This window comes from Lynx canadensis, chromosome B3 (genome assembly GCF_007474595.2).
Source record: "Lynx canadensis isolate LIC74 chromosome B3, mLynCan4.pri.v2, whole genome shotgun sequence".
In the NCBI taxonomy this organism is placed as follows: domain Eukaryota; kingdom Metazoa; phylum Chordata; class Mammalia; order Carnivora; family Felidae; genus Lynx; species Lynx canadensis.
The window spans coordinates 35,556,409-35,581,609 of record NC_044308.2 but is presented as its reverse complement, the minus strand read 5'-3'; the positions used below and the strand labels follow the sequence as shown (position 1 = coordinate 35,581,609).

The window sequence follows — 25,201 nt, the reverse complement described above, 5'->3', positions numbered from 1 at the left end:
ACGAGGCAAGTGTCGCGAGCGGTGAGGACGGGCCTTGTCTTTCTGCAGAGCCGTATCCTTCGCCGTCTTCTCCGTGTGCCAGGTAAATGGGCAAACCCGCTGCGATTTTGTTTGATATATATTGCGTGCTATGTTCCCTTCTTGAGTACTCGGGAGAAGAAGAAGAATGTTAACACATACGTAACGCTATGCACCGGGTGCTATTCTGAGTGCTTTTGTATTGATCCGCTCATCCTGTTGTCATAGGAGGGGGGCACACCGAGCGATTTCCATCGTCTGAAGGAGGAATCTGAGACGCTGAGTCGGCTCTGCTGGGGAGACCTGTTCTTGTATTACACGAAAGGGACAGCCCCCGGTGGAGTCCCGTCTGTGGCAGGCGGGTAGGGAGACGGGTTAGGGCTGGGCATTGTCTTGAGCCCCGCTTGTCACACGCCCTCCGTCTCTGAGGGGAAGAAGTAGCAAGGACACCACTCGGAGAGCCCTCTACGGGGCCGGGCTGGCCTCCTAGTGCTTGTCGTGTGTTGACTCCACACATGGCTGGCCCACCCGCTGCTCACTGAGGGGAGGATGCCTGGGGTCTCCTCACAGCCCAGCGGGGCGCTGGACCCTGGGGGTCAGGGTGAGCCACCCGCCCTCACTGCCCCTCTTCCTCTTGGCCATCGACTTCAAGAAGCCATAGGCTCTGTTCACTGGTCAGGGCTTCTGATTGCAGTTGGGTTGGGCCCTCGGAAGCAGAGCTGAGCCAGACCCTCTACCCTAAAGTTCAGCTCCAATCCCAGGGTCACTTATTTTCCAGATGGGTTCGTTGAGCATCTTTGGGGCTCTGACCCCTGTTCTTCTGGAATGTTGGGCCGTGACCCAAGCAAGGAAAACAGGGTGCAGACTCTACTTCCTGACGCAAGCAATGCCTGATAGGGCTAGACCCTGTTACCCAAGGAGGGAAAGACACAAGAGCTGCCTTCCATAAATGCCCTGTAGGGAATAAGGCCAATCAGGGGAAGCCAGAGAGAGAGACTCTCTAAAAGAAAGGATTTCCTTAACTAGAACGGGTTCTTCAGTAGGCCGTGAGGTACTGAAAGGGTTCAAACAGTCAATAATTCGCTCACCTAGTCTTCTTTTTCTGGAATGTTCTTTCCTTTCCTTTTCCGCTGGTTCCCTCTCATTCAACCTTTAAGACAGCTCAGGAGTTACTTTCTGACGGACCAGGTGTTCTCTATGCTCCTGCAATGCCCTGGGCAGAACTTAGTCATGGCACTCAACGTACATCGCAATGATCTGCGTATGAGTTTGTCTCGTTCACGTCGCGTCCATATTGCCCTTCAATAACCCTGCAGAGTGCCTGTGGTTTCCCCTAGTTGGAGGGTGGAGACCTCAGCATGACTGAAGGTCTTGCCCATGAAGCCAGAAGGAGCCAGAGATGGTCGGGGATCTGGTTCCCAGACCTAATGTCTGCAATCTTTCCACGATGAAATACTGCTCTCCCAGCAGGGGCCCCGATTCTGTGATGCGTGAGGTTGTGGTCTTGTGTGCAAGCTGTGTGTCTGAGGCACCAGGGGCAATCTATCAAGGGGTGGCTCCTGGGCCATCTCTGGAGGTATGTTGACCCTTGCGGACAGCCACGTAAGTACACAAACCCACCTCATCAGCTCACAGGCGCACTCTCTGAGCCCTTCGGAGGTCACGGAGAGGCCAGGAAAAAATGAGAACCAGGGCCGCCAAAGCCTGTGTTTCTCCCGGACCTGTGGGGCTTGTTTGAGCCTGAGCCAAAGCCCCTCTTAGCGCCCGCATTCCTTGACTTAACAAAGGTGAGGAGAGCCCTACCCTGTGGTTTTAAGGCTGGATTCCATTTCTATTAAGATCGCTGAAGGCCTCGTAAGATTAACTCACGGTCACCCCTGTGAAAGCCGATCCGAGTGGAAAATCGAGTTAGAAAATTCTGCCTTCCCTTTCCCTCACACCGCAGCAGATTAAGGGAAGGCCTGATGCTGAGTTTTGGGGATTTATGGGAATGTGCAGTTGCTGGCTGTTAAACGCGCACTCTTTGGGATGTTGGCAACCTTGCTTCCTATAAATCGTTGCTGGTATTTCTTAGCCTTTCCTTGCCAGCAACGCGGAGGCCTGCAACACCTTTTCCGTGCAGTAGCCTGTGAAAATATTGAAGCTGGGCCCAGAAAAACACCAGCATAGAAAGGGGAAACTTTGATGTTTGCTAGTTATTTTCAGACAACCCTTGCCAAATCTTAATTTTTCTAGTTTACAAGTGAGGGATTCTGACCATCTGCCTGCTGTCAACCGATGTTTGTTTGGGTGAAGATTTTATTTTTTTCTCCCAATCTAGCACTCCTGTTCTTACAAGTAGTTTATTGGACTTCATAAATGTCAGCGTTTTGCAGGCATTTTGTAAGCAGCTTATGATTTAGTATTTAATCAAAATTGAGCAGTCAGCGTCTGTAATCAATCTGAAGCGGGAGTAACAATGAGATCGCAGCTCAACATCCACCAGGACCACGATTGGTGCGTCCCAACTATCCCTGTGAGAATTATGTTTGCGTCTGAAGGGAGGGCGGTGAGTAGAACGGTGGAGGAAATACCCACCCTTCGGGCACCGATTACGCGCTATCTCGTGTTTGTGTCAGCTATCGAGTGCCAATACTGTGTAACAAGCCATCCCAAACTCAGTGGCTTAAGTCAATAAACAGTTTTTTAGCTCCTTAATTTAAGGAGTCAGCTGGGAGCTCCTTCTAGCCTCAGCTGAGCTCCTGAAAGGTGTGGGAATGAGTTGGGCCGTTGGTTGATCTTGCCTGGCCTCATCTGGGACAACTGAGGCAGCTCAGCTCTACTCCACAGATTTCTCGTCCTCCACCAGGTTAGCTCAGGCATAGTCATGTGGTGATGGGGGAGTGCAGAAGCAAAGAAACCAATCATTCAAGTGCTCTCCTAAGCTTCTGCTTGCCTGACATGTGCCAACATCCCATGAGCCAAAACATGGCATGGCCTAACCCTGAATCAAAGAGGGGGACAGACTCCATGTCCTTGCTGTGAGAGGTTTTTACAAAGTCACAGGCAAAGGCAGCGGGCACAGGGAGGGGCGGAGAACCGGGGCCCCTTGATGCGATCTAGCCCAGTGATTCTGGAAATCCCACAAAGGAGGTGATGTGTCAACCCCAACGTCCAGAGCAAGAAAGAACGCTAAGTGCCGAAGGCCTCTTCTGATGTCGTTACTAAATTCCTTCCTTGGTTGGTGCTATGGACTGAATTGTACCCCTCCAGATTTATATGTTAAAGCCCAACCCCCCGAAAGGGACACAGGGAGAAGGGAGGTTGTTCTTTTTCTCCTTTGCTACCAGCTTCCCCGCCTCCAAGGATCAGCTCCGTGTTCTAGTCAAGTTGGTAAAAATGGTCAGGAGGAAAGAGAAGCTCGAGGGGGACATCGAGGTGCTCCTAAGAATCGGGCTCACCAGTCCCCCCGCCTCAGCCCTCTGGCTTCTCCCCTGCCCATCTCCTCCCTCCTTCTGGTTGACCCTGCTTTAGCTTCCGCTGCCTTCTCTCCAGCCCCTCCAGCCCGCCCTCCCTCCCCCATTCTGACTGCTCTGGGGGCAGCACGGCACCAACGAGAGTCAGCCTGACCTGAGCTGGACTCCACTCAATGGCTGTTTGTCCCTGGAAGTCAATAAACCCCTCTGAGCCTCTGTAAAATGAGAGGACTCGGCTTAGTGTGGCGTCATTGTACAACCGCACAGCCACACCCCCAGAGAACGTCTAGCTCGTGGGCACTCAATTCATATTCTTTTATCGCCCCCTTCCTCCCTACTCCTGTTGACCTGAATCTTCATGGCACTTTCCTGTCCCTTCGATAATTTAGCATGGATGGTTTATTAAACAGGGGCTTCCTGATGGGCTGTTACTGACCTGGCAAAGAACAGATGTGCCCTGGGAGGGTGCCCAGGCCCTGAAGGAAGAGTAAACAGTGGGCGAGCCTGCAGGGATGGTGTCCTCTTGCCAGAGGGGAGTGGCCGGCGGGGGGGGGGGGCAGACCCCGATGCTGTCACCTTCATGCCTCGGGCCACCTCTTGGCCTCCTGAAACGGTGGTTTGGAAGATGGGGTTTCCCCATCTTTCCCTGTGAGGTTTCTATGGAAACTGAAACAAAGCAGGTGAAATTCTCTGTGCTTCACCCCTCCTTGTTCTGCACATAGGGCTCAGGCCAGCTTCCAATCTGGGGAAGGAGGTTGGTTACCCACCTGGTCTAGCTTCGGTGCTGCGACAGCCAGGTATTTCTTCCGAACTGGTCATGTGGCTTAAAGCATGACTATCCTAGATTCATTCCTTTGGGTCCTAAGGAGTCAATTTCTTCTTTCTTCTAAGAAAGAAGTTTCTGTGATGAAAGACATGTCTTCGGGGTGGAGACGTTCGTGGACCCCTGATGGCTGACGTTTAGGAGGAGGGCACTTGAGGATCCCAGTGCTCGTTCTGGCTGTGACACTGCAAAGTGTCCCGATGTGACCGTGGATAAGTCACGTCCTATGTCTGGGCTTCAATGTTCTCAAATATAAAACTAAGGGCTTAGGTTGTGTGGACTCTAGGATTTTGATGAGCTCAAAAGGTTAACTTTGAGGTCACTCGTGGGGTTCCAAAAGGGGTAGGTTTGATGAAGGTGTGGTTAAAAGGGCGGAAGCAGGGCAGCCGGGGTGGGGGCGGGCAGAGGCAGCCTGCCTGGGTGTGGCACCCGGGCTCACGCAAACCTGTTAAACTCGGAGGTTCAAATCAAGGCCTACTCGTGGATTGATTGGCTCATTGATTGATTCATTCTCTTCATAAGACTTCCTCTGACCTTTCCCAGCCCAAAGTGCTTATTCCCTTCCCTGACCTTCCGTGGCCCCTCCATGCAGCCTCACTGTCGTCTCTTGCAACATCTCCCCGCTATCTCTTGCTGGCCTGGCTGTTTTCCAGATGGCCCCTTGCTTCCTGTTCCGTGTCCCGGCTCCCTCGCTGCCTGATCGCGTGGGAGGCTTTCCTTTCTGTCTCCACCTCTCAAAGTTCTGGCTGTGGCTTAAGGGGCTGCTCAAAAGCCGCCTCTTCCAGGAAGTCTTCCCAGGCAGGTAATTCAAAACTCTCTTTCCAGGTGCTCCTTATTAGCACCCTTCAGTGTCTGTCCATTGACGTAAGACAAGGCCAGAACTTTTAGCTTAGGTCCCGAGCCTTGTCTCTCATCCCTGCCTTCCCCATCCCCCAGATAGGCCAGGGTGTCTCTTACCTCCACACAGAACCGAAGCTGTTTCTCTTGCCTGGAAAACCTTTTCTCCACCCTGTCCCCATGATGACGACACTTTAGGATTCTAAGACTCTGCTTATGTCCCCTGTACTGGTAAAGAGTTTCTTGGACTTCTCTTTTGGTCTGTATTCTGTGTTGTGCCATGCGCTAGTCTCATGCATAAGTCTGGTGACCCTGAGTTATTTGCCTCTAAAGTCACAGTGCCTGGCACATAGCAAGTGCTCAATGAACATGGCATTGAAGAGTATTCTTCTATGTGTCCATCACAGCACCCAGCAGAGGCTGGGGCCCAGGCAAGTATATGGATGGGACGATTGATTCAAAGGTCTGTTTGTAGCAGTCTTGGGTTCTGGGATGGAGCCTTGAAGCTGGTGGAGCTGAGAATATGGCTCCTGCAGTGTGTGTGTGTGTGTGTGTGTGTGTGTGTGTGTGTTCTCCGTGGGCATGCTTGTTGGGGTGTTGGTAGCCTGCCATGGGTGGGGGGAAAGCCTTAGTGCCCCAGAGGCTGATGCCTCTCCCTGGACACCAGGCTACCAGCCTACCAACTCCAGAGTCGACACCGGAGACGCTCCTGGAGGACGCTCCACAGTCACGGTCACGCACAGACTGCGTTCTGCAGTGGACCGGGGCACGGTCTTGGAGCTGCGTGGTCTTGCACCGGGTACCTTAGACAGGTTTCTGACACCTCACATCCTCTGGGAAACTAGCCATGCTGGGCTTCCCGTGTGCCAGGCCTTGGGTGAGGCCACTGGGTGCAGGATCCGATTTCATTTTCACGACCACCCTTGTTGGCAGAGGGGAAACTGAGGCACGGAGCGGTTGAGTTACTTGTCTTAGACCACGAAGCAGCCAAAGGGAGAGCAGGGGGATGGGGCGGAGTAGCCTTAGCCACAGTCCGTGCTCATGGGTGCTATGCCTGCTCCTTCTCACATAATAATGCCTCCTTGAGCCACTGGATTAATGTAAACAGGTGGCATTTATGGCATGACTGCCCCACAGCAGGCGTGCAACCAGCGGAAGCTGACGTTATCAATCTCTCACTCAGGCCTCTCAATGTAAAGGTGAGGAAACCGAGGCACGGTTCGCGTAAGTGACTTGAAGGTCACGTCGTGAGTCGGGTGAGGTCTCCTGATGGCCGGCTCTTTTCCTTATGTAAAAATGAGAAGGAAAGAGAATCTCACATTTGGGAAGAATTGAGGCAGAGAGGGAGGTGGTGGGGGACGGCGGTTGAAGACAGATGGGGAGCCAGTCCTTCCTCGTAACTTTCCCAACCACCAGTGAGGACGGTCCTGTTATCCCAATTTGCAGTCCTGCCAATCTGATCGCGGGGGGTGGGTGACTTTCCTGAGTCTGTCAGCTGGTGAAAGAGAGCAGAATTTGAACGTGGGCTTGTCTTTCTCCAAGTCCCGTGCTTTCTTCTGCATCGCTAGCCTAGGAGTGAGGTTGAAGATCAAGGTCAGAGTAGCCACAATTTGGACCGTCGCTTGTGGCAGGGAGTGGACCAGCTGCTGAGGTTGTTCCTTCTGAGTATCCGGAGAGCTCCCGGAGCTGGGGAGAGAGCGGTGTGGGGAGGAGTGGGTCCCAGGGGAAGAGGCAGCTCTTGAAAGTAGAGAGCTGCGTTTCTTTTTTTAAAAAATATTTACTTATTTTTGAGAGACAGAGAGAGCACGAGCAGGGAAAGGGCAGAGAGGGAGAGAGGGAGACACAAAATCTGAAGCAGGTTCCAGGCCCCAGGCTGCCAGCACAGAGCCCCACGCCGGGCTTGAACTCACGAACCGTGAGATCATGACCTGAGCGGAAGTCAGATGCTTAACCGACGGAGCCACCCAGGTGCCCTAGAGAGCCAGATTTCTTCCTTGCAGTACTGAGGGAGCCAAGAGGCGCCATTTTGTCTCTGTGCATCCAAATAGCCTGGCTGGTGGGGTGCCTTTCAAAGGGCAGAGAGTGACTTTGGACCCTCACTCAGGTTGGAGGAAACATCTCATAAATCTTAAGTTTTATTTTGAAAATTCGTGCAGAATTTGCCTTGTTTCCCACAGTATACCCACATGTGCAAGAGGAATGGCTGAATCTAACTACATGAGCCCAGCTGAGCAGCCCAGATGAGGTATGCCAAGGGACACTGTCTTGGGCCACATCCTGTTCAACACTTACCAATGGCTAGAATGGACTTACTATTCATGGCGTCCCTGTAAGATAGGTTGTGTTACCCCTTTTACAGGCCAGGTGATTCCCCCATGGGGCTGAACCGCCTTGTCCCCGAGGGGCGTGTGGGAAAGTGGGAAGGGTGGACATTTCAGGGAAGGCGAGAGGCAGGGTCTGAAAAGGCCTTGGCCAGGCTGAAATGGGCTCAAATTCATGCATAGCAAGATGAAAGGCAAGAGAGACCTTTGCTTGAGGTTCAGAATACCCACCAGACACACACAGGATGTGGGATACCTAGGTCAACAGCATAAGTGAAAGAGGCTGGGTTTTTAGTTGACAGGAAGTCTCGTATGAGTCAACGGGGGGGAGGTGGCAGCCAGCAAAGCTAATGTCACTGTAGCATCCACCAAGTGGAGGTACAACGAGTGGGGGAGGGAGGAGATACTCCCGAGTCAGTCTGCCTCCGGGAAATGGAGCTCAGGTCTGGAAACCTGAGTCAGGGAAAGGGGCAGAGAGCTCACCAGGCTCTCTGACCCAGAGGCTGGGAGTGGAGAGGTGGCTCCTGGCTGCTGCTGGACACTCTCCTCGTCCTCTGGCATCCCCAAAGCGTATTAGTCTATTTCTGAACAATTACAGCCCCTTCTTGCTCTTATCCGATTGCCTTGCCTGCCTCCAGAATACGCTACTCATTCAACTTCGGGTTTTATTCACGTAACCTGAGTACCTGTGGGGATTCCTTGTGACCTCGTTTCTACATGAAGTCACGTTCAAAGAAGCCCAATCCAGCAAGCGAAGGAGAGAGCTTTCCATCTTCAGGCACACCTCTCAAAGAGATGAAAAAGAATGAGGTCCCTGTTTCCTTTTCTCTCTTGCTATCTTGGGCTTCAAGTCTTCTTTAGAAACTTTGACTCTTCCAAGGCACCCCAAACCCTCCGGGCATCCATAATCGACCTGACACGCCATGACTCTCGACTTTCTGCATCCCCATTATACACAAAGAACTCAACACCTATGTCTTTTTTTTTTTTTTTTCTTCTGGTCCCTCCTTCCCTACCCCCTCTATGTTCTTCTTGAGTTTTCTTTCCACTTCACTGCTGACCCAAATTCCTCCCTCCGACAGGGTGGGGGGACTCAGAGACTGATCTGGCAAGCCAGGATGCTCCCCCGCGACCTGGGTCTCTCCAGCACTGTCTGTCCCTTCCTATCCTCCCAGGAACTACGCTGGCCAAAATGGAGCTCTGAGGGAGCTGAATGAGAAGAAACAGAGCAGGCCAAGACTGCATTTTTGGAGAGTGGGGTGTGTGGGGCAAATATGGCGGCGGGAGGGATGGCGGGGACGTCGGGAACACTCCGCATGCAAAGTTTGTCCTCGGTGTTTGTCAGCACATGGTCGCTGTGGGTGGAAGAGCCTGGCCACTCGTGCGTACAGATCCTCCCTCAGATTGCCGTGTGATGGCTACTTGTAGTGAACAGCAGCAGACAGAGGGCCTTCCCCAAAAGTTCCCCATCACCTTGCATGGTTCATTTCCATGGCCATGGGCTCCTCTCCTCCACAGGGTTGAGTCTCGTTTCTTTAATGGCATACCCTGAGATGTCCTGGGGGAAGGCTGGCTGGAGAGACAGCACTCACCACAGATTCCATGTGCTGGGCTACACTTCCCCGCCTCCTCTGCAGCTAGATTGGGGCCCCACGGCTTGTTCTGCCCGATGGGCTGAGACCAAGGCCATCGCGGGTTGATGTGCCTCCTCGTTTTGCCACAGGGACTTTGGACGCCCCGTGTTCCAGACGGCATGCCAAAAGGGGGAGGGTCTCGCCACTCACAGGGCACCTGATATGCGCAAGAAATAAACTTCCATCTCAAGATTGAGATTTCAGTCTTGTCACTGCCACATGGCCTGGCCTGGCCCCCTGAATAGTCAGAGCGTCAGAATTAACGGAGTAATTGCTATTCTTGAGCTCTTTAATGTGAGGAAGGAAGAAGCTGTCTCTGGAGCCACGCGGGGCAGCTGATTGACGCTTTCCCTGACTGTCATCATCTAGCACAGATGGCACTTCCTGTTTGGTAACACCTCACGTGGGCTTCTTCATCCCCCACTGACTCTGCCAGTCACCATCCTACACAGTCAAATGTGCACAGTATTAGAAGTTTGCCAAGAGCACATCCTTGTGTCTGCCAAGGAGTGTCTGTTAGAGGAAGAGTATTCTAGCAGACGATGTTCAGAGGAGAAATGGACCACCCCAGGAGGCAGCAAACCCCTTGTCTCTGAGGTGAGCACGTGGAGGTTCGATGCCTGTCGGGGATTTGGGGGGAGGGGGCATGAAGATGAGACGCCATCCCAGAAAGGGGAGGGCTCGGTGTGGGAGGGCAGGCTGGACCAGATGATTTTTAAGTCCCGTGCAACCCTGAGAGTCTCCAGCCCAGAGTCTATTTCTTTTTTTGGAAAGTGGATGAATGGATAAGCTTTGGTCACTAAGAAAGTAAAGACCTTAGGAGATCAAATAGCCTGGCTTAACGAGCAAGTAAGTATCATAACACTAACATTATCCTTGCTTAAAGGTATATGCTCATGAGATCAACGTTCTCGGCTCCCCTGAGGTCGACAAATGGTGACGAGTAGTCACGAAGGCATGTGAAGCATATCTGTAATTTACATGTCAACCGCAAGGAGGGCTGAGCTGAGGGAGGAGTCCCAGCCTTGAGACAGACCAAAGTCATCATGATAACAGCCCCGTAATAAGGGCATCGGTGCTTTATCATGTGCAAAGTGTTCTCCGTGACATCCTGAGTGCTTCGAGATTACTATCTCAGAGCTTATTGTCATACATCATACATTATCATATATCTCTGAATTTATTATCATAGCCTCTGGAGGAGAACGGCTGCCATTCTCACTGTATGGATGGGCAGGGAGATTTTCAGAGATTGTTCCCACCCAGGAACACATAGCAAGTTAAGGGGGGATATCCCAAGACTTGAACCCAGATCCTTTGATTGGAAGTGATGGATTTTAAAATAAAAAAGCATGTCTACTCCTGGCACTAGAAGGTGGGACCAAGCTCCATTCGCATGCTCCTTGGTTCCTGAGGGATTTCTGCTTTCTGTGTGCAAGATTGTGTGGGGCAAGGTAGAGTGAGGATAAGGATAGCCCTGAACTGCTTATAGGAAGAAGGATTTTTTTTGGGGGGGGGGGAGGGGAAGCAATGAACTGAGGCACAGAGTGCTGGAGTTCTGACCCTAACTCTTTGTTTGACCCATTTCACATCCATGGCACCCCAGTTTCCTCATTTGAGAACGGGAAGAAAGATACTGACCCACCTTGAAGAATTTCCGTGAGGACCCAGTAAGAAGACAGGCTGAAAACATTTCGAAAACCCTACAAAGACCAAAGTTGTCATTTCAAGGAGGAATTCATTCAGCGGCAGGTAACAGGGGCACCGGCTACAGATGGTTTTAACAGATGCGGCGTTATTTTTCCCTGGACACAAGAGTAGCACAGGGCAGGGTGGCAGGTGATGGGATTATGCCGTGGAGGGCCTGGCCTTTCTGTTTTCCTGTTCTCCCTTTATCCTCTTGCTGCTACCTTATAAACACAAGATGGGTGTCCTACAGGCAGGACAAAGAAGGGAGACAGAGGAAGAACCGGAATGAAGAATGGGAAAGTCTTCTTAGGAACGCAATAGCTCATTGGCCAGAAGTGCAATCAAATGGCCGGGTTCTAGATACGTGGGAGGCTGGAGGCGTGAGCACTTTGTGGAGGTGTGACCCGGAACAAATCCAAGGTTTTGATGGAAACGAGGGAGAGGCTGGGACCCACAGCGGGTGGCGGCCCGCAGTGCCTGCCATGGCTCCAGTACTGAGACGGGAGCTCAATTCACAGGGATCATTTGACCTCGGTCTCTGGACAGAGTGAAGGCAAATTGGGTTGCCTCATGCCCTGAAGAAAAAATGGGTCTACAGGATCCCGCTGTCAGGATGGGAAAGGGAGGTGGGCCGCGGATAGAGTAAGGCTGTGTGCGGCTGCGGGTCTGGGCATCTCCAGGTGTCTCTCCCCCCACCTTCCCCTGCTCCAGGCTCTGTTTCCTTAGCCTCCTTCCATGGGGCTGGGCCCGGGCGGGCTGAATTCGAGGAGCTCATCTCTAGCCTCTGTGTTTGTGTACGTCTCCACCCGAAGATGTCTAACCACAGACTTCCTCTTGACTCCTGGCAACAGAGAGAAAACAAAACCGCAGCAGCTTTCATTGCTGAAAACACAAAACTGCCTCCTTTGCCTAATAAGCCCAGACGGAGGAGCTTTATTTCTGCTCGCGACTCCAGGCCAAGGAGTCTCGGGTGGGCAGTCACATCGCCAGACTGTGCGGTGGGAGCAAGCCACCTGCTGGGGGGCGGGACCCCGAGCTCCAGGAGCCTGTGTTACTGGCCGGCGGGGCTCCAGGGAGACCCTCAGGGATCAGGGGGCCCTCACCTGCCCCACGATACCATTGGCCTCTCCCTCCCACCAACTCTGGTTTCAAAGCACTTGTTTAGTGTATATATATATTTTTTTATCCCCTTAGTTTCTGGGCTATTAATTTCAGCTATTGGTCAATTCCCATTTTGTGCTTTCCTTTTTTGTTGGCTTATTTTTCTAATTCCTTATGATGCGTATTCAGCTCCTTTATTTTTAGTCTTTCTTCTTTAATAAGGAAGGCGTTTCAGGCCATAATTTCCCCCTGAGTTGAGCTTTTTTGGGGGTCCCGTAGGTTTTGAAATCAAATGTTCCTCTTTTCATCTGTTTCTAGATGGTTTTTGAGTTTCGTTTTAATATTTCTTTTGATCCATGGGTTATCTAGACCTCTGTTTGTTAATTCCCAAGCACTTAAGAATATTTTCAGCCCCATTATTTTTTTATTTAAAAATTTTGGATTACGGTCAGAGAATGCTACCTATAGACTCTCCAGTTTTAAATTAAAAGATTTTTTTCTCTGTGTCCAAGTATGTGGTCGAATTTTATAAATGTTCTATGGGGAAGGACAAGCTGAGCTGGTGAGACCAGCAGAAAAGAATGATGTTCTAAAATGTTCTTGTTCTGCAGATAAGTCGCCCAGTTTCGAATCTTGCTTCTACCTGTCTCTAGCTGCGTGTCCAAGGACGAAATGGAGTATTTTTTTTTTTGAGAATTTGTTTTCCATCTTTAAAATGGGAGCAAAAGGAATATCCACCTCTTAGCATTTCTGCGAAGATGGTGTGAAATTGTGTAAGTAAACAGTACATATGCCCTATTGCTATTTTTATTGTTGGTTTGTTATTTTTGCAGAAAGGGAGGAACCTTTACTGTTAGTGCCCTAAGCTTTCTCCCTGCCCCAGAACCGTGGCTTCTGGTTATCGAGAGGCCTGGCAGGAAAGAGGAAATGGACGGCTCAGGGAAGCCACCACCGTCCTTGTGAAGGGAGCCACCTGAGGTGGGGGCCACTTGCCCAAGCAAAAACAGCGATTTGGTGGCAAGGCCAGGTTTCAACCTCAGGTCTCAACTGACCAGTCCCTCTCTCTCTGCTGGTGGTCACTCTGTGGTTTCTCTCTTGAAAGAAGAGACTGTTGACCAAAGGTTGGCCTCTGGGATGAGGGAGGGGCTGGAAGCTTCTGATGGGTGGCCACCTCTGAGCGTTGCCTTGTTACAGCTTTGCCGTCTGGGAAGGGCGACTCTGAGGTCAGCAAGCTCCAGGAGAAGCTAGAGAAAGAGGGTTGGTTGGGAGCGGTTGGCTGCTTCGGGCACTGCTGTTTCACGGCTGGGGGGGGGGTGGTGGACGGAGGGAATCACAGAACAGAATTACGAGGCAGGGGGTGTCTGGGCTCTCTGATTTGGGCCATTGATCTTAGGAGCAAGACCATTCATTCGCTGAGGATTCCCTGTTTCTATCAGCAATCATGTAACCATGCTGTGTTTGGACCATGTGTGGACAAGGATGCCTGTAACATATATGGATTTGTCTAGGCAGCGGGACTCTGACTTCAGATAGGAGTGTGTGCCGTGGGCTAGGCTGCCGGCAGGTAAGGCCTGGGATTGGCTCCTCCATATAAAATCTAAAAAAAAAAAAAAAAAAAAAAATTATAAGGCCTCTAATGATTATTATGAAAATTAAGTAAGTCAATGTTTGCAAAAGTGCCTTGTAAATCGCAGCACAAATACCGAAGAAAGTCATGGTGTGTAGAATTTGGTCTGAAAATACTAGCTGACGCTTGACTGTGTCCCCAGCTCTTCGCTGGAAGCTGCAGAGAAACCAAATGGGGTTAAGCCTTGTTCGCCCATCGTGGGGCTGGTGGGCTTTCTCAGCGTGAAAGCCTTTCCCTGCCCCTTCCTTCGAACACGCTTCGATTAAGCACCTATTAATAGGCCAGGTTCTGGGCTAGAAGCTGAATAGTGTGGTGATCACCGTCTCCTAGGGGACAGACGCTGAGCAAACGGGTAGGTTGCAAAGCCCCGCTGGGGAGCCAGGGATTGTCACAGAGAAACGGATGGGTTCAAAGGGCACAAGGCAAGGCTCTCTGAGCCTCCGTTGCATCATCTCTCAGATCCGGACGGGTGGCCTGAACGTTCTCTTGGAAATCGGTAGCTTGGTTGGAGAGAGTAACCACGAGGTGGGGTGGGCGAGTGGACAGAGGCCAATTTACGGCGGACCTAGCACTGGGGAAGAGGGAAGCAGTGGTGATCTTGGCCCTTGGAGAGTCCATAGTGCGGTGGAAAGACAAGAAAGCAGCCAGTGACAGCGTAGTCTGGTCTGAGTTTTGACAGGCTAAGTGAGGCCAAGAGGTACGGGAGCCCAGAGGAGGAACCCTTTTCCCCAGCCTGGGAAGTTGGAGTGGAAGTTAGCAAAGCAGAGACGCAAGCTAAGGGAGTTCTAGGCAGAGGGAACCGAATGAGCAAAGGCATGGAGTTCTATCCAGCGAAGACACAGAATCTGAAATGGGGCGCGATAAGGCTGCAGGAGGTACACAGTGAACTTGAACGCCGTGGTGGGGAACTTGAACTTTACCCTGTATGTAGCGGGGAGCTACTTTAGATGCAGAAGCATGAGATTAAGGATTAATCAGGCTTTGCCACCAGGATGGCAACTGCGAGTGGGTCCAGGGGAGGCAGGCTGCAGAAGTCCTAGAGGCCAACGTGGAAGGCACTTGTCTGGGGTTGAGCCCATCGTATAGCAAGTCTAGAGTGCCATTGAACTTCCACGGACTCAGCGGCAACCTTCCCCACACAGTGCCCCTGGTCCGGGGAGGATGGGGCCCCGAGCTGAGAACTCTCCTGCAGGGCCCAGGCCTTCAGAACAGCCCTCCGGGGGGATGGCCCCCTCCAGCCTCGATGGGCTAGTTCAGGCTGCTTTAGCTGGGGCCCATTTGGCTGCAAGGGACATTTTGCTCAAGCCAAATGATGACCTTGTGGAAGGGAGATGGCGAAGTTTCACAAAACCCAGGGGTGAAAGCTTCAGCCCCGCTTCTGAGGAACTAAGAGTCCAAAACTGCAGAGTCCTGCCTAAGGCTCTTTTCCCACACTCGTGGCTCTCCTTCCTCCTTCTTCCCTCCATCAGAGGGCCAGCTCTCTCTGGTAGAGGAGAGCCCCACTGCCCGGCTTCTCCTCCTCACCGCCAAATGCCCCGTAGTGGCGGAGGAGAGGACCTCCCTCCGGTCGCTGGGATCCGGGCAGTCTGAGGGGCTGTGCCTCGGGTCAGGGGGCCTGGGGCCAAGAAAGGGGGTGTGTCCCAGACAGCAGGGCTCCGGAGCCTACTCCTCTGGGTCTGTTGGGGGGTGGGCTTGTGGGTGGGAGGGGTGCCGGCGCTGGATTGGCCCCCAAGGGCTATCCGTTCTATTAGACCCGGTGAGCCTGCCCTCCAGGTGCACAAGTAGTCAGAATCCACAGAGACCTCCACTCACCTTTTCAGGAAGGGAGACAGACCAGAAAAATCCCCATGTTTGCTACTGTGGACAGTGAAAGCAGGTAAGTAAAGGGTCCGAGAAGAGCTTGCCTTGGGGGTGGTGGGCAGGGGTGCGGGAGGGCTGGGCCCTTTTGCTACGGGCTTGGGGAGCCGGTTCAGAGCCCGGCGACCTGGTAGGAGGTGGCCGATCTTGGAGGAAGAGGCTGAGGCCCCTAGGGCTGGAGGCTAACGGGGGCAGAGCCAGCATCTTGGGGCTGAGGAGGGGCCCAAGACTTCTGGGGTGGGCATGCGAGGTTCCTTTGTTTCAGATGCCCCGTGGACTTCACACGGCACCAGCTGGAGGAACCAGAGACCATTGGGTGGTTTTCCCCAAATGTGGAGGAATCTCTCCCCTCCCCCACCTCTGGTGTTGCTAGACGCTGGGCTTCCTGGGGGTTCTCATAAACTCAGGAGGCTCTGTAATCGTTTCCATATAGAATGGTTTCCCTGCATAGCGAAGGAGGCCAGCTGTAGCTGATGGAACACAAAACAGCATGCGCTCCTGGGGGATAAACGTGAACGCCCATCCCTGTGCCTGGCACGCCCCCCACCCCGTCCCCCCAACTCCAGGAGGGAGGAGGTTGCCCAGTGGTTAAGCACGTGGCCTCTGGTCTCTGCACCACACGCTTCAACTCCGGCACGATTGCTCACCGGTCGAAACCCCAGGCACATTACTTAAATCTTGCCGGGTCTCAGTTTTCTCTCCTGTGAAATGGGCATGATGATAGCCCGAAGAAAGGTTGTGGTCCTCAGGATTTAATGAGACACCTGGAATAGCACGCAGCACGGGTGTCTGGATGGGCTCACTAACACTAGCGGTTTCGATGGTCACTGTCCCTGCTTCGGCACGTGCTGCAGGGCTCAGCCCAGTCCCTTGTGGTTTCTCTATTGGTTTCCAGTGCTGTTACAACATACCTGATGCGCTAACCATCCCCACGTCCTCCGTGCTTGCTAAACTCTCCCCACAACTTGCTTGGGCTCTTTCCTCCTCTGTGAACCCTCCTTGTGAGAGCTGCCTGGCCACAACCTCACCGCTCCTTGGGGTGCTGCCCGACCCGCCCTCCTTCCTGAAAGCGTGCCGCAGATCCGGGAAGGAATTCGCCACTTCGCCTCCAACTCCCCAGGCTCAGAATTTCCACGAATCTCTGTGAGAGGGAGGCAGCAGCACGCAGCACGTCACGTCACGGTGCAGCTCTAGGGTGGCACAGCTGTAGCCCTAGCTGTGTGACCTTGGCTTGCCTGGGCCTCAGTGTCCTTGCGTGTCACATGGAGACAATGCAGGCAGAGCTTTGTTCACAGGGCTGTGGTAAGACACGTAAAGCAGAGACAATGCCTCCTGGCACCTCTGAAGGGCTCACAAAATATTGGATATTTCTATAAAAATAATCTCCAAAAGCCTGGCTTTTAATGGCTGTGATATCTACTGTGTGGGTAGATCATAATTTCATTAACCAGCCCCTTGTTGTTGGGCATTTAGACCGCTTCCACTCTTTCGCTATTATAAATAATGCTGCGGTGAACATCTTGTATATAAATCTTTCTGTTTATCTCTGCTTCTTTAAAAGAGCTCCCCAAAGACTGCTTGTCTTAGAACAAAGCCCCTGCCCCCCAGACTTTCCAGTGATGCCCTTTGAAATAAAAGCAAAGCCTGTTTTCCACCAGGGAAAGGAACATATGGAACATGTTAACCAAGAGGTGGTTCAGGAGGAAGGTAGAAATAGGTTCAAGATGGGTTTGGATCCATTTCAGGATATCTGACACAAAGCCAGTGATACAGCTCCCCTCGAGCCTCCTTCCCGGAGCGAGGCAGAGGCTGATCCTCGGGGACCACTGACTTCTTTCTTTGAGAGAGTTCCAAAGGGCTTTGATGTTCTTGGCGTGGGAGAAGCAACAATGACAGATCAATAAACGAAGCCAGAATGTGTGGACAATCCGGGACTCCTCCAGCCGGTAGGGGGCGATATCGCCTGCTTCTGTCTTCCAGTTGGGCCTAGGGTTTCTCCCTAACAAGGACTTCCTTTGTTGTTGTCTTAAAACTTTGGCTTACGCTTTATATATTTCTCTCGCCTGTTTTCCTTCCTCTCCTCCCACCTACGCACTTTTCAGAATCACTTTGGGTTGCCATTCATTCATCCCCTTCCTTTGGGAGAAATGTACTGCGTGCTTCCCCTAGGCCAGACATCAAGATTGTGTTCAGACTTTCTAAGACCTAGACGCGCTTGCTCTGGAAGTGCCGACTCACACGGATCAAATGTATTGCAATTCACCCATATTCCATATGAGGTATATTTTTCCTGTGAAGAAAAATAAGGATTATATTTTATAACGTCACTTTTGAAATTATTTGGCTACAAGTAATTCGTTCCATCTACGGCCGGCTTTGATTTTGCAGCAGTTATGGGGGTGCTCGAGAGGTCTTGCAAAGTGAGAAACATCTAACCTGCACGTCGTCCTCAAAGATAGTGAAATGTTTACGAATTTTTAGGAATGCTAAATGAAACCATGAATGCGGTTGATGTAATATTCTGTTTTGTGGACGTTTCTGTACAATTTTATTCATTTCCATTGCAAAGCTTTTCCTTCGTGTTTGGGATCCAATAATTTTGTTTTCAGGTCTACAGACAGTTTTTAGGGATCTCTGAAAAGTTCCCAGGCCCTGTAACCGTGCCCAGTGGTTAGCAGAGCCCTCTGTGAGGCTCGGACATGGAGAAACGGAAGAGTTGGGACAGTTTTTACAGAGTTCCCAGGCCATCGAGTGACACATCGAGTGGCAAACTAATTTAGGTAAGCGTTGCTATAACGGAGTGTGAGCGGGACACAGTGAAAGTATCATTTGCTCTAAGTTGAGACTCCAGGGGGAGTCAGTGAAGACTTTCAGAGAGCAGGTGCGTCCGAGCCAGAATATGCGACTGGCGAACAGTTTTCGAAGCAGATACCAGTGGGGAGGGTGTTGCGGGCAGGCGGCACAGCACATACAAAGGGGGTGGCCGGGAAAAGAACCTCTGCCTATGAACAAGCCAGCTGACCTCTCAGTGCTGCCCACACCGATCGCTAGGGCGTCGTTTTCCAGACCAGCGGCACTGGTGTTGGAAAGGCGGTCGTAGGCTCCCCCCCCCCCCCCGACCCGGATCTCCTCCGTGTTAATAGGATCCATGGCGATTTGAATGAACCCCAAGATCTGAGAGGCAGGCTCTAGTTCCAGCTGGATCGGAGCTAGGCCTCCTCAGGGATTGGGGCTGTGGGAGATGGGGAAGGTGGTGGTCGGCCCGCGAAACTGCAGCCCCGACAGAGCGGCAGGCCAGCTGTTTCAAAAGTTGTTTTCAAGTTTGGCCTGCGAGCCCGTCTGGGGCGGGGGGCGGGGGGGGGGGGGCGGCCAGACTGTTCGATGATTGTTGGAGGGCTGGGCTTTTCTGTTTGGAGACTCCTCCATGCACTGGGCCCACACTGTCCCTTCTGCTGGCCTACACTCCAGACAGCCTGTCTTGCCTGTTGGCTCCCCTAGCCGGTGCATCACCGATTACCTAATAGACTGTAGGCTGTGTGCGTAATTTATTCCTGTGAGTAATTGATCACATTAGGATGAGCAGGGGAAGTACCAGGGAGAGAAGGGAGAAGAAGCATCAATAACCAGGGGAAGGAAAACTGCTACAGTCAGCTAATTAGATATCTCTCTTGAGCAGCTCTTTCAACATGATGGCCCATCCCGCTGCTGCTGGCTGAGCACCCCCTCCCCCTGCCCCCACGTGTGGAGGGGCTTTCTGACGGGTGAGGACTAGAGCCAGGAAACTTGGCTCATAGGCCGGGTAATCTTAGGCAAATTACTTCTCTCTGGGCCTCAGTTTTATTGACTTACAACATGGGGAAGGCTGGATCAGTGGTTTCCAAACATGGCTGATAGCGGAATCACCAGAGGTGTTTTAGAAAATATCAACCCCAAGGTCGCTGAGACAGGAGGTACGGATCGAGGCCAGGAAGCTGGGCGATCATGAGCACCTCCTCCGACTCTGACGCGGTTGGTCTGACAGAAATGCGGGAACCCCTGGGTTGGAAAGATAACCTCGGAGCTCCTGGCCTGCTCTGACGTTTCCAGGTCATTGGTAAGGATGGATGCCTCCACGACCCCTTCGGAGGGTGAGGACGGTGCTGTGGAAAAGAGACTAGAAGGGCCAGAGACCCTTTATCTACTCCTGGCTGTCAAGAATTCACTCTGTAATCACGGTTTCTCCCTGAGCCTCACCGAACCCACCGCTAGGCTTTATCCGAGCACCATGTCGCCGTGTGCCCGGGAAGATTTCAAAATACAGCAGACTGGCTCCCCTCGTCCCTAGAGTCTGCCGTAATACGTATGGGGTAGCTCAGGATGTTGTGTATTTTTTTTTTTAATTTTTTTTAACGTTTTATTTATTTTTGAGACAGGGAGAGACAGAGCATGAATGGGGGAGGGTCAGAGAGAGAGGGAGACACAGAATCTGAAACAGGCTCCAGGCTCCGAGTTGTCAGCACAGAGCCCGACGCGGGGCTCGAACTCACGGACCTCGAGATCATGACCTGAGCCGAAGTCGGCCGCTTAACCGACTGAGCCACCCAGGCGCCCCAGGATGTCGTGTATTTAAAGGCTGCCGGGCGATTGTGAAGATCAGCTGGCTTCATAAGGCAGTGACCTGTCCGAAGGCATCGCGGAACGGGACACTGGAAGACCACGGGACTGGGCAGCATCCGGTCGGAGGAGGCCACTGCCACGTTGGCAGGAAACACGGACCGTAAAGAGCCCCGGGCAGATCCTCACGCTCCTGTCGGTCTCTGTGCGAGTGTAGGCAGAGCCCACCGGTCACGCACTCCGGCGCAAGCAGAAGACCTGTCTCCCAACCGGTGCTTTTACGAATAGGAGCAAGTCACAAGAGCAAGGTGAGTGCGTTCCTTTGTCTGTAAAATGGAGCGTCCACGGTAGGCCTTCCATCCTCCCAGCCCAGTTGAGAGGATTCAGCGGACCCACTCGAAGCCTGTGCCCTATGAGTGGTCTCTGCGAGAACTGCCCGCTTCATCCCAGTTCCCCCCCAGCACTGAGACCGGCGGGAACTGGGCTGGTTGACTGTTAACCTCTCTCAACCCGCCGTGGAAGCAGGACCTGGAGGGTCTGCTGCCGCGATGGGCCAGAGGGCCCGCGAGGAGACAGACTCCCGGCTTTCGGTCCAGGTGGAAACTTCTGGAATTCCTCCTTTCCACACGGCCAGCTGCATGGCCCAGTGCTTTCCTGTTTTCTCTCAGGAAACAGGGGCCGCACATGACAGCCCCAGGTCAGCATGTGCCTGCGTGCTGGCTAGCCAGTGAGACTGGAGCCAGTTTCCAGGGACTGAGGTCTCTGAAATCTGTTACATTCTCTTCATCCCCTTCCCCATCACCTAACCCAAGGTACCTTCGAGGGACCGTTAATGCCCTCTGCAGATGTGTTCTCCTCATAGCAGCCAGAGGGGTCCTCTTATGACATAACTTAGGTCATGTCATTAGTTTTGACTGGCTTCCCATTCTCACTGGATTAGATCTAAACTGGCGTGTAAGGAATACCCTGGAATGGCTTCTCATTCTCTTTGCCTGAACCCCACACTTCTCCTTGTTTACATGGCCCTGTACAAACTGGCTTCCACGTCTCATCTCACTCCAGGCTACCTACCCTTACTCGCCTTGCGAGGCAGAAACATCGCTATGTGTCTTCCCAAGCTGTTTATTGCCTTCCTGTGCACATGGCCAGACACCGTCCCCCCCTCCTCACGGTAAGGCGGGGCCGTATCTTGGAGTTCTTGTCAATGGAATATGAGTGCAAGTGAGATGCATCACCTCTGGTCTTGGCCCCCAAAGCTTTTTCTTTTTGCCATTGACTGCATGCAGAGGCTATAATGGGCCACTCCAAGGAGAGCTCGGAGGATGGCAGGGAGCTTGGGTTTTGAGCAACCGAGCAAAAGACCTCCAACCAAACACCCGACTGGTTCTGAGGAGAAAAAGGGATACACTAATATTGTCTGAAATCACTGAGATTTGGGCTTGGGTGCTCTAATGGCCCGACTCATCGCCTGTTCTCTGTTCCTGGAATATGTTAAGGTACTTTGTGCTTCTCCGAGGCTGTGTCCTCTGCTTGCAATGCTTTTCCTGACCATTCTTCACATGCTTGCGTCTTTAGCTGCTAGGTCTAAAACTCACCACCAGCTCTTAGCCTTCATCTGTGTTCTTGTCTTATTATTTTTTTTTATAGAACTTTTTACAACTTGTGTGTTGTTTTTCTTAACTTTGGTTTTCATTGTGCTCCCCACTAGAATATGAGCCTCCAAGGGCATGAATCAAGTCTGTCTCACCCCCCAGCATATATCCCGTGCCAAACAAAGTGTCCGACAAAAAGTAGGCAGTTAACAACTATTAGCTGATGGATTGAATGAATGAATGAATGAACCAATTATGTGTGATTCAGCTCAGTTCATTTCGAATATTTCCGGGGCACCAACTTTGTGCAAGGCACTTTACACACATATAATGCATTCTGTACTCAATTCTCATTAAAATCCTAGTGGGGAGGTAAGATCATTATCCCCACTTTACGTAAAGACATCAAGAGGCATTGGCAGCAACCATAACCCAGGTCCTTCACAATGGCATTCTCCAGCCACCATCCTATCTCTGAAAGGTAGGTCCTATGGTCTCCGTTTTACAAAAGAAAAAACTCATGCTCAGACAGACTGAGTCACTTTCCCAAGGTCATGCAGCTAATGAGGTCATGCAGCTGGGATTTACACCCAGGTCCAGGGGGAGGGAATGGAAGAGAATGGGGACACGCCTCTGTTACAGTGCTATTCTTCCTGACAGCCTCATTAGAAATCCCCACAGAATATCTGGAACGTGGGTGGAAATGAAGACTGGATTTCTCCAGAGTCCCATGAGCTCGGTTTGCAACGGGATTTCATTTTAAACGCAGGACCCTCTCTCTCCCATGGCGCCTGGGATGAGGGGGCGCCATTTTGTATCCTGGGAACACAGCTCCCGTGACCTTGTGTGAGCCAGGCTGGCCTGGCCACCACCGATAAGCTGGAGGCATGAGTGCCCAGGTTCATCTGGGGAGAGCAGCCGGAGCTGTTGATAGGCAGAGAAAATCTGTGATTAATTATGGCAGATGAAAGTATGAAGTAATGAATCCTTCTTGAGGGCTGGGCGAGCTGAAGGGCCTCGCTCTCTGGATGCATGTGGAGACTGCACGGCCCCTTCTGAAACCAGCAGTAAACTTTAATGGCTGCAAGTTCTGTGACTTGGCGGGCTGCGGATTGGATGGCACATAGAACTCATGAATTCTCTGGGGTGGGAGCTAATTAGGGTGCAATTTTTCAATTACGGAACACTGAGCGAGCCTCTCCCCAGACCCCCCCCCACCATCCCTCAATGGATACACTCCATTTGTCTGTTTTCCTTTATTTCTTAATCATTTGATGATATGACAGCAATTATTTGTCATTTGGAAGAGAAAATCGTCACGGAGCTATTGTTTCCCTCCTGAAGCCCCAGCTCTTCTGTGGAGATGGTTACATTTGATAAATGGTCTGCGTTCCCGCCGCTCCTCCCCCAACCCCCACCCGGGGTTGGTGTGGCAACAGGAAAACATTAGCCTGTGACGCGCCTGCTCTGATTGAAACGCCATTTGTAGAAAGGCCTGGAAAAGAGCAGGATCCAGTTGAAAAGAGCCGCAGCCCCGAGCTCTAGGCCCACCCACGTCACCCAGGTTGAGGCTGTGGGACATTTGCTTTGGGAAATTTGGTCACTTCTCTGAGCTAATAAGCCCAGCGTCAGGATCAGGAATGCAAAGCAGAAATGGAGCAAAAAAGAAAAAAAAAAAAAAAAAAAAAGGCAAAGAAGAAAGCAGCACTCCGCCAGAAATGGGAACACTTAAATGACTTTGTTTAAATGTCATGGTACTCTCAAAACCCTGTTCTCATATGTATGCAAGTTAATTAAATGGAAAAATGTCAAATTAGTTGCTTAAAATATTAATGGCAGGAATTATCCCAGATTCTAGAGCAGGCAGTGCAGAGGAAATGAACCTTTTAGGGCTTAACCCTTTTTTGGGTCACCCTTCTCACACAAAATAGATCTTTCTTTTAACCATGGGAATCTCCGTGACTACCAAAGAGTTTTGTGGGTTTCAGGATCCAAGCTTTCGGTGGTGGTGGGGGGGGGGGGGGGGGGGGGTGCCCTGCAAGTCCGTCTGGAGTACAGAACTCACTAGTGGCATTTATTCCTGTAGCACTGGTTTTTTCATGGGGGATTTGAGGTTTCCGGGAAGGCCCAATGATCCTGAACATGTCCCAATGGTCTGTTCTGGGGCCTGGGTAACTTGCCATTTTTTCTTTTGGTTTTTGAAGGGTATTTTGGTTTACAGAACCCAGTAAAATGCAAAATAAGAAAGGCTTGCACAAAGAGGGGCACCCCCGTTGGTATTCAGTACCAACGGGGTCTAATGGCTGCGCTGACCAAAATGGTGGGAAGAGGGAGAGCCACAGACTCAAGGGCTTTGAATCCAGCAGGGAGAGGCCACAGGGCCCCGGATCTGGTCTCATGGTAGCCTGTGGGGAAACTTAAGCCTCAAGAAAACAAGAAACGTTCCAAATGCCACACAGCTATTGAGTGCTGATAAGGCTCATCTATTCATGCACACAGTTTCTGCCCACCTCCCCCAGGGACTTCCATATATTAGGGGACAGCAGGGCAAATAGATACAGGCCCGTGCAGGCCACATGCCTAACACCGTAGGAGGAAGGGCAGAGGATGGATGACAGGGACACGGTTATCAGGGAGACCTTGCCTCTATCAGCCAAAGCGCATTTACCACTGACGATGGCAGCCAGCTCTCCATTCTGGCAAAGGCAGGCAGGGAAGGAAGGCAAGGCCTGTCTATTGAGAAATTACGGCTGGTCACCGCCTCGACATGCTCAGAAGCATCTTGCGGAATTCGATCGGTTCAAGCCTGACAGATGTTATCCCTCTTTTACAGTTTAGGAAAGCAGGAGACCCTCTTGGCAAGGGGAAGTGGCCGAAATGAGTCCGCAGGAATTTGTAATGCTACAGTGGCCAGTGGGGTTTCAGTTTAATTGCAAATTAGCAGTAGAAATACCCAATAATAGAGGTAGGGCCCGGTTTCCAAAAGGGGTATCCTCAGAAGGAAGGAGATATTCTGAGTTGCCCTGTGAGAAAAAAATTCCAAAAAACGTAGGGAACCCCTATATATCTGTATTTTTATTTTTTTTAATGTTTATTTACTTTTGAGAGAGAGAGAGAGAGAGAGAGAGAATGCACACACGTGAGTGGAGGAGGGACAGAGAGAGAGGGAGACACAGAATCCGAAGCAGGTTCCAGCCTCTGAGCTGTCGGCACAGAGCCAGATGCGGGGCTCAAACTCACGAGCCATGAGATCATGACCTGAGTTGAAGTCGGACGCTTCACCGATTGAGTCACCCAGGTGCCCCAAGAACCCCTACATATGTTTATCCTTTTTTGTATCAGCCAGTGTAGCAAGTTGTATCATGGACCCCAAATACATTTCCATCTTAATCTCCAGAACCTATAAATGCTGCCTTATATGGCAACAAGGACTTTGCAGATGTGATTGAATTAAGCATATTGAGGTGGGAAGATTATTCTGGATAATTCACATGGGCCCAATGTCATCGCTAGGGTCCCTATGAGAAGGAGGCAGGAAGGTCAAAGTGAGGAGTAAGAGATATCATGATTGGAGTGAGGCACTTTGAAGACAGAGAGAGGAGCCCTGAACCAATGAATACAGGTGGCCACTGGAAGCTGCAGAAGACAAGGCAA

General features: G+C 51.6%; 2 long non-coding RNA genes across 6 annotated transcripts; both read left to right on the top strand.

Annotated features, from left to right (window-relative positions):
* The first annotated feature begins 22 nt into the window (after positions 1-22).
* On the top strand, positions 23-19,814 carry LOC115515731. 5 transcript variants are annotated; one of them, XR_004343763.1, is made up of 8 exons: positions 23-82; positions 7,311-7,378; positions 8,093-8,713; positions 9,178-9,685; positions 10,695-10,840; positions 12,490-12,651; positions 13,272-19,455; positions 19,775-19,814. It is a non-coding gene; the product is annotated as an uncharacterized LOC115515731 (long non-coding RNA). The 5 variants fall into 5 exon arrangements; XR_004343761.1 differs by having other exon boundaries at positions 13,272-13,442; positions 15,326-19,798; XR_003969379.1 differs by having other exon boundaries at positions 13,272-15,381; positions 17,972-19,798.
* Positions 19,815-19,883: 69 nt separating this feature from the next.
* Positions 19,884-23,363, top strand: LOC115515732. The gene is made up of 2 exons (XR_003969384.1): positions 19,884-22,028; positions 22,208-23,363. It is a non-coding gene; the product is annotated as an uncharacterized LOC115515732 (long non-coding RNA).
* Positions 23,364-25,201: the final 1,838 nt, after the last annotated feature.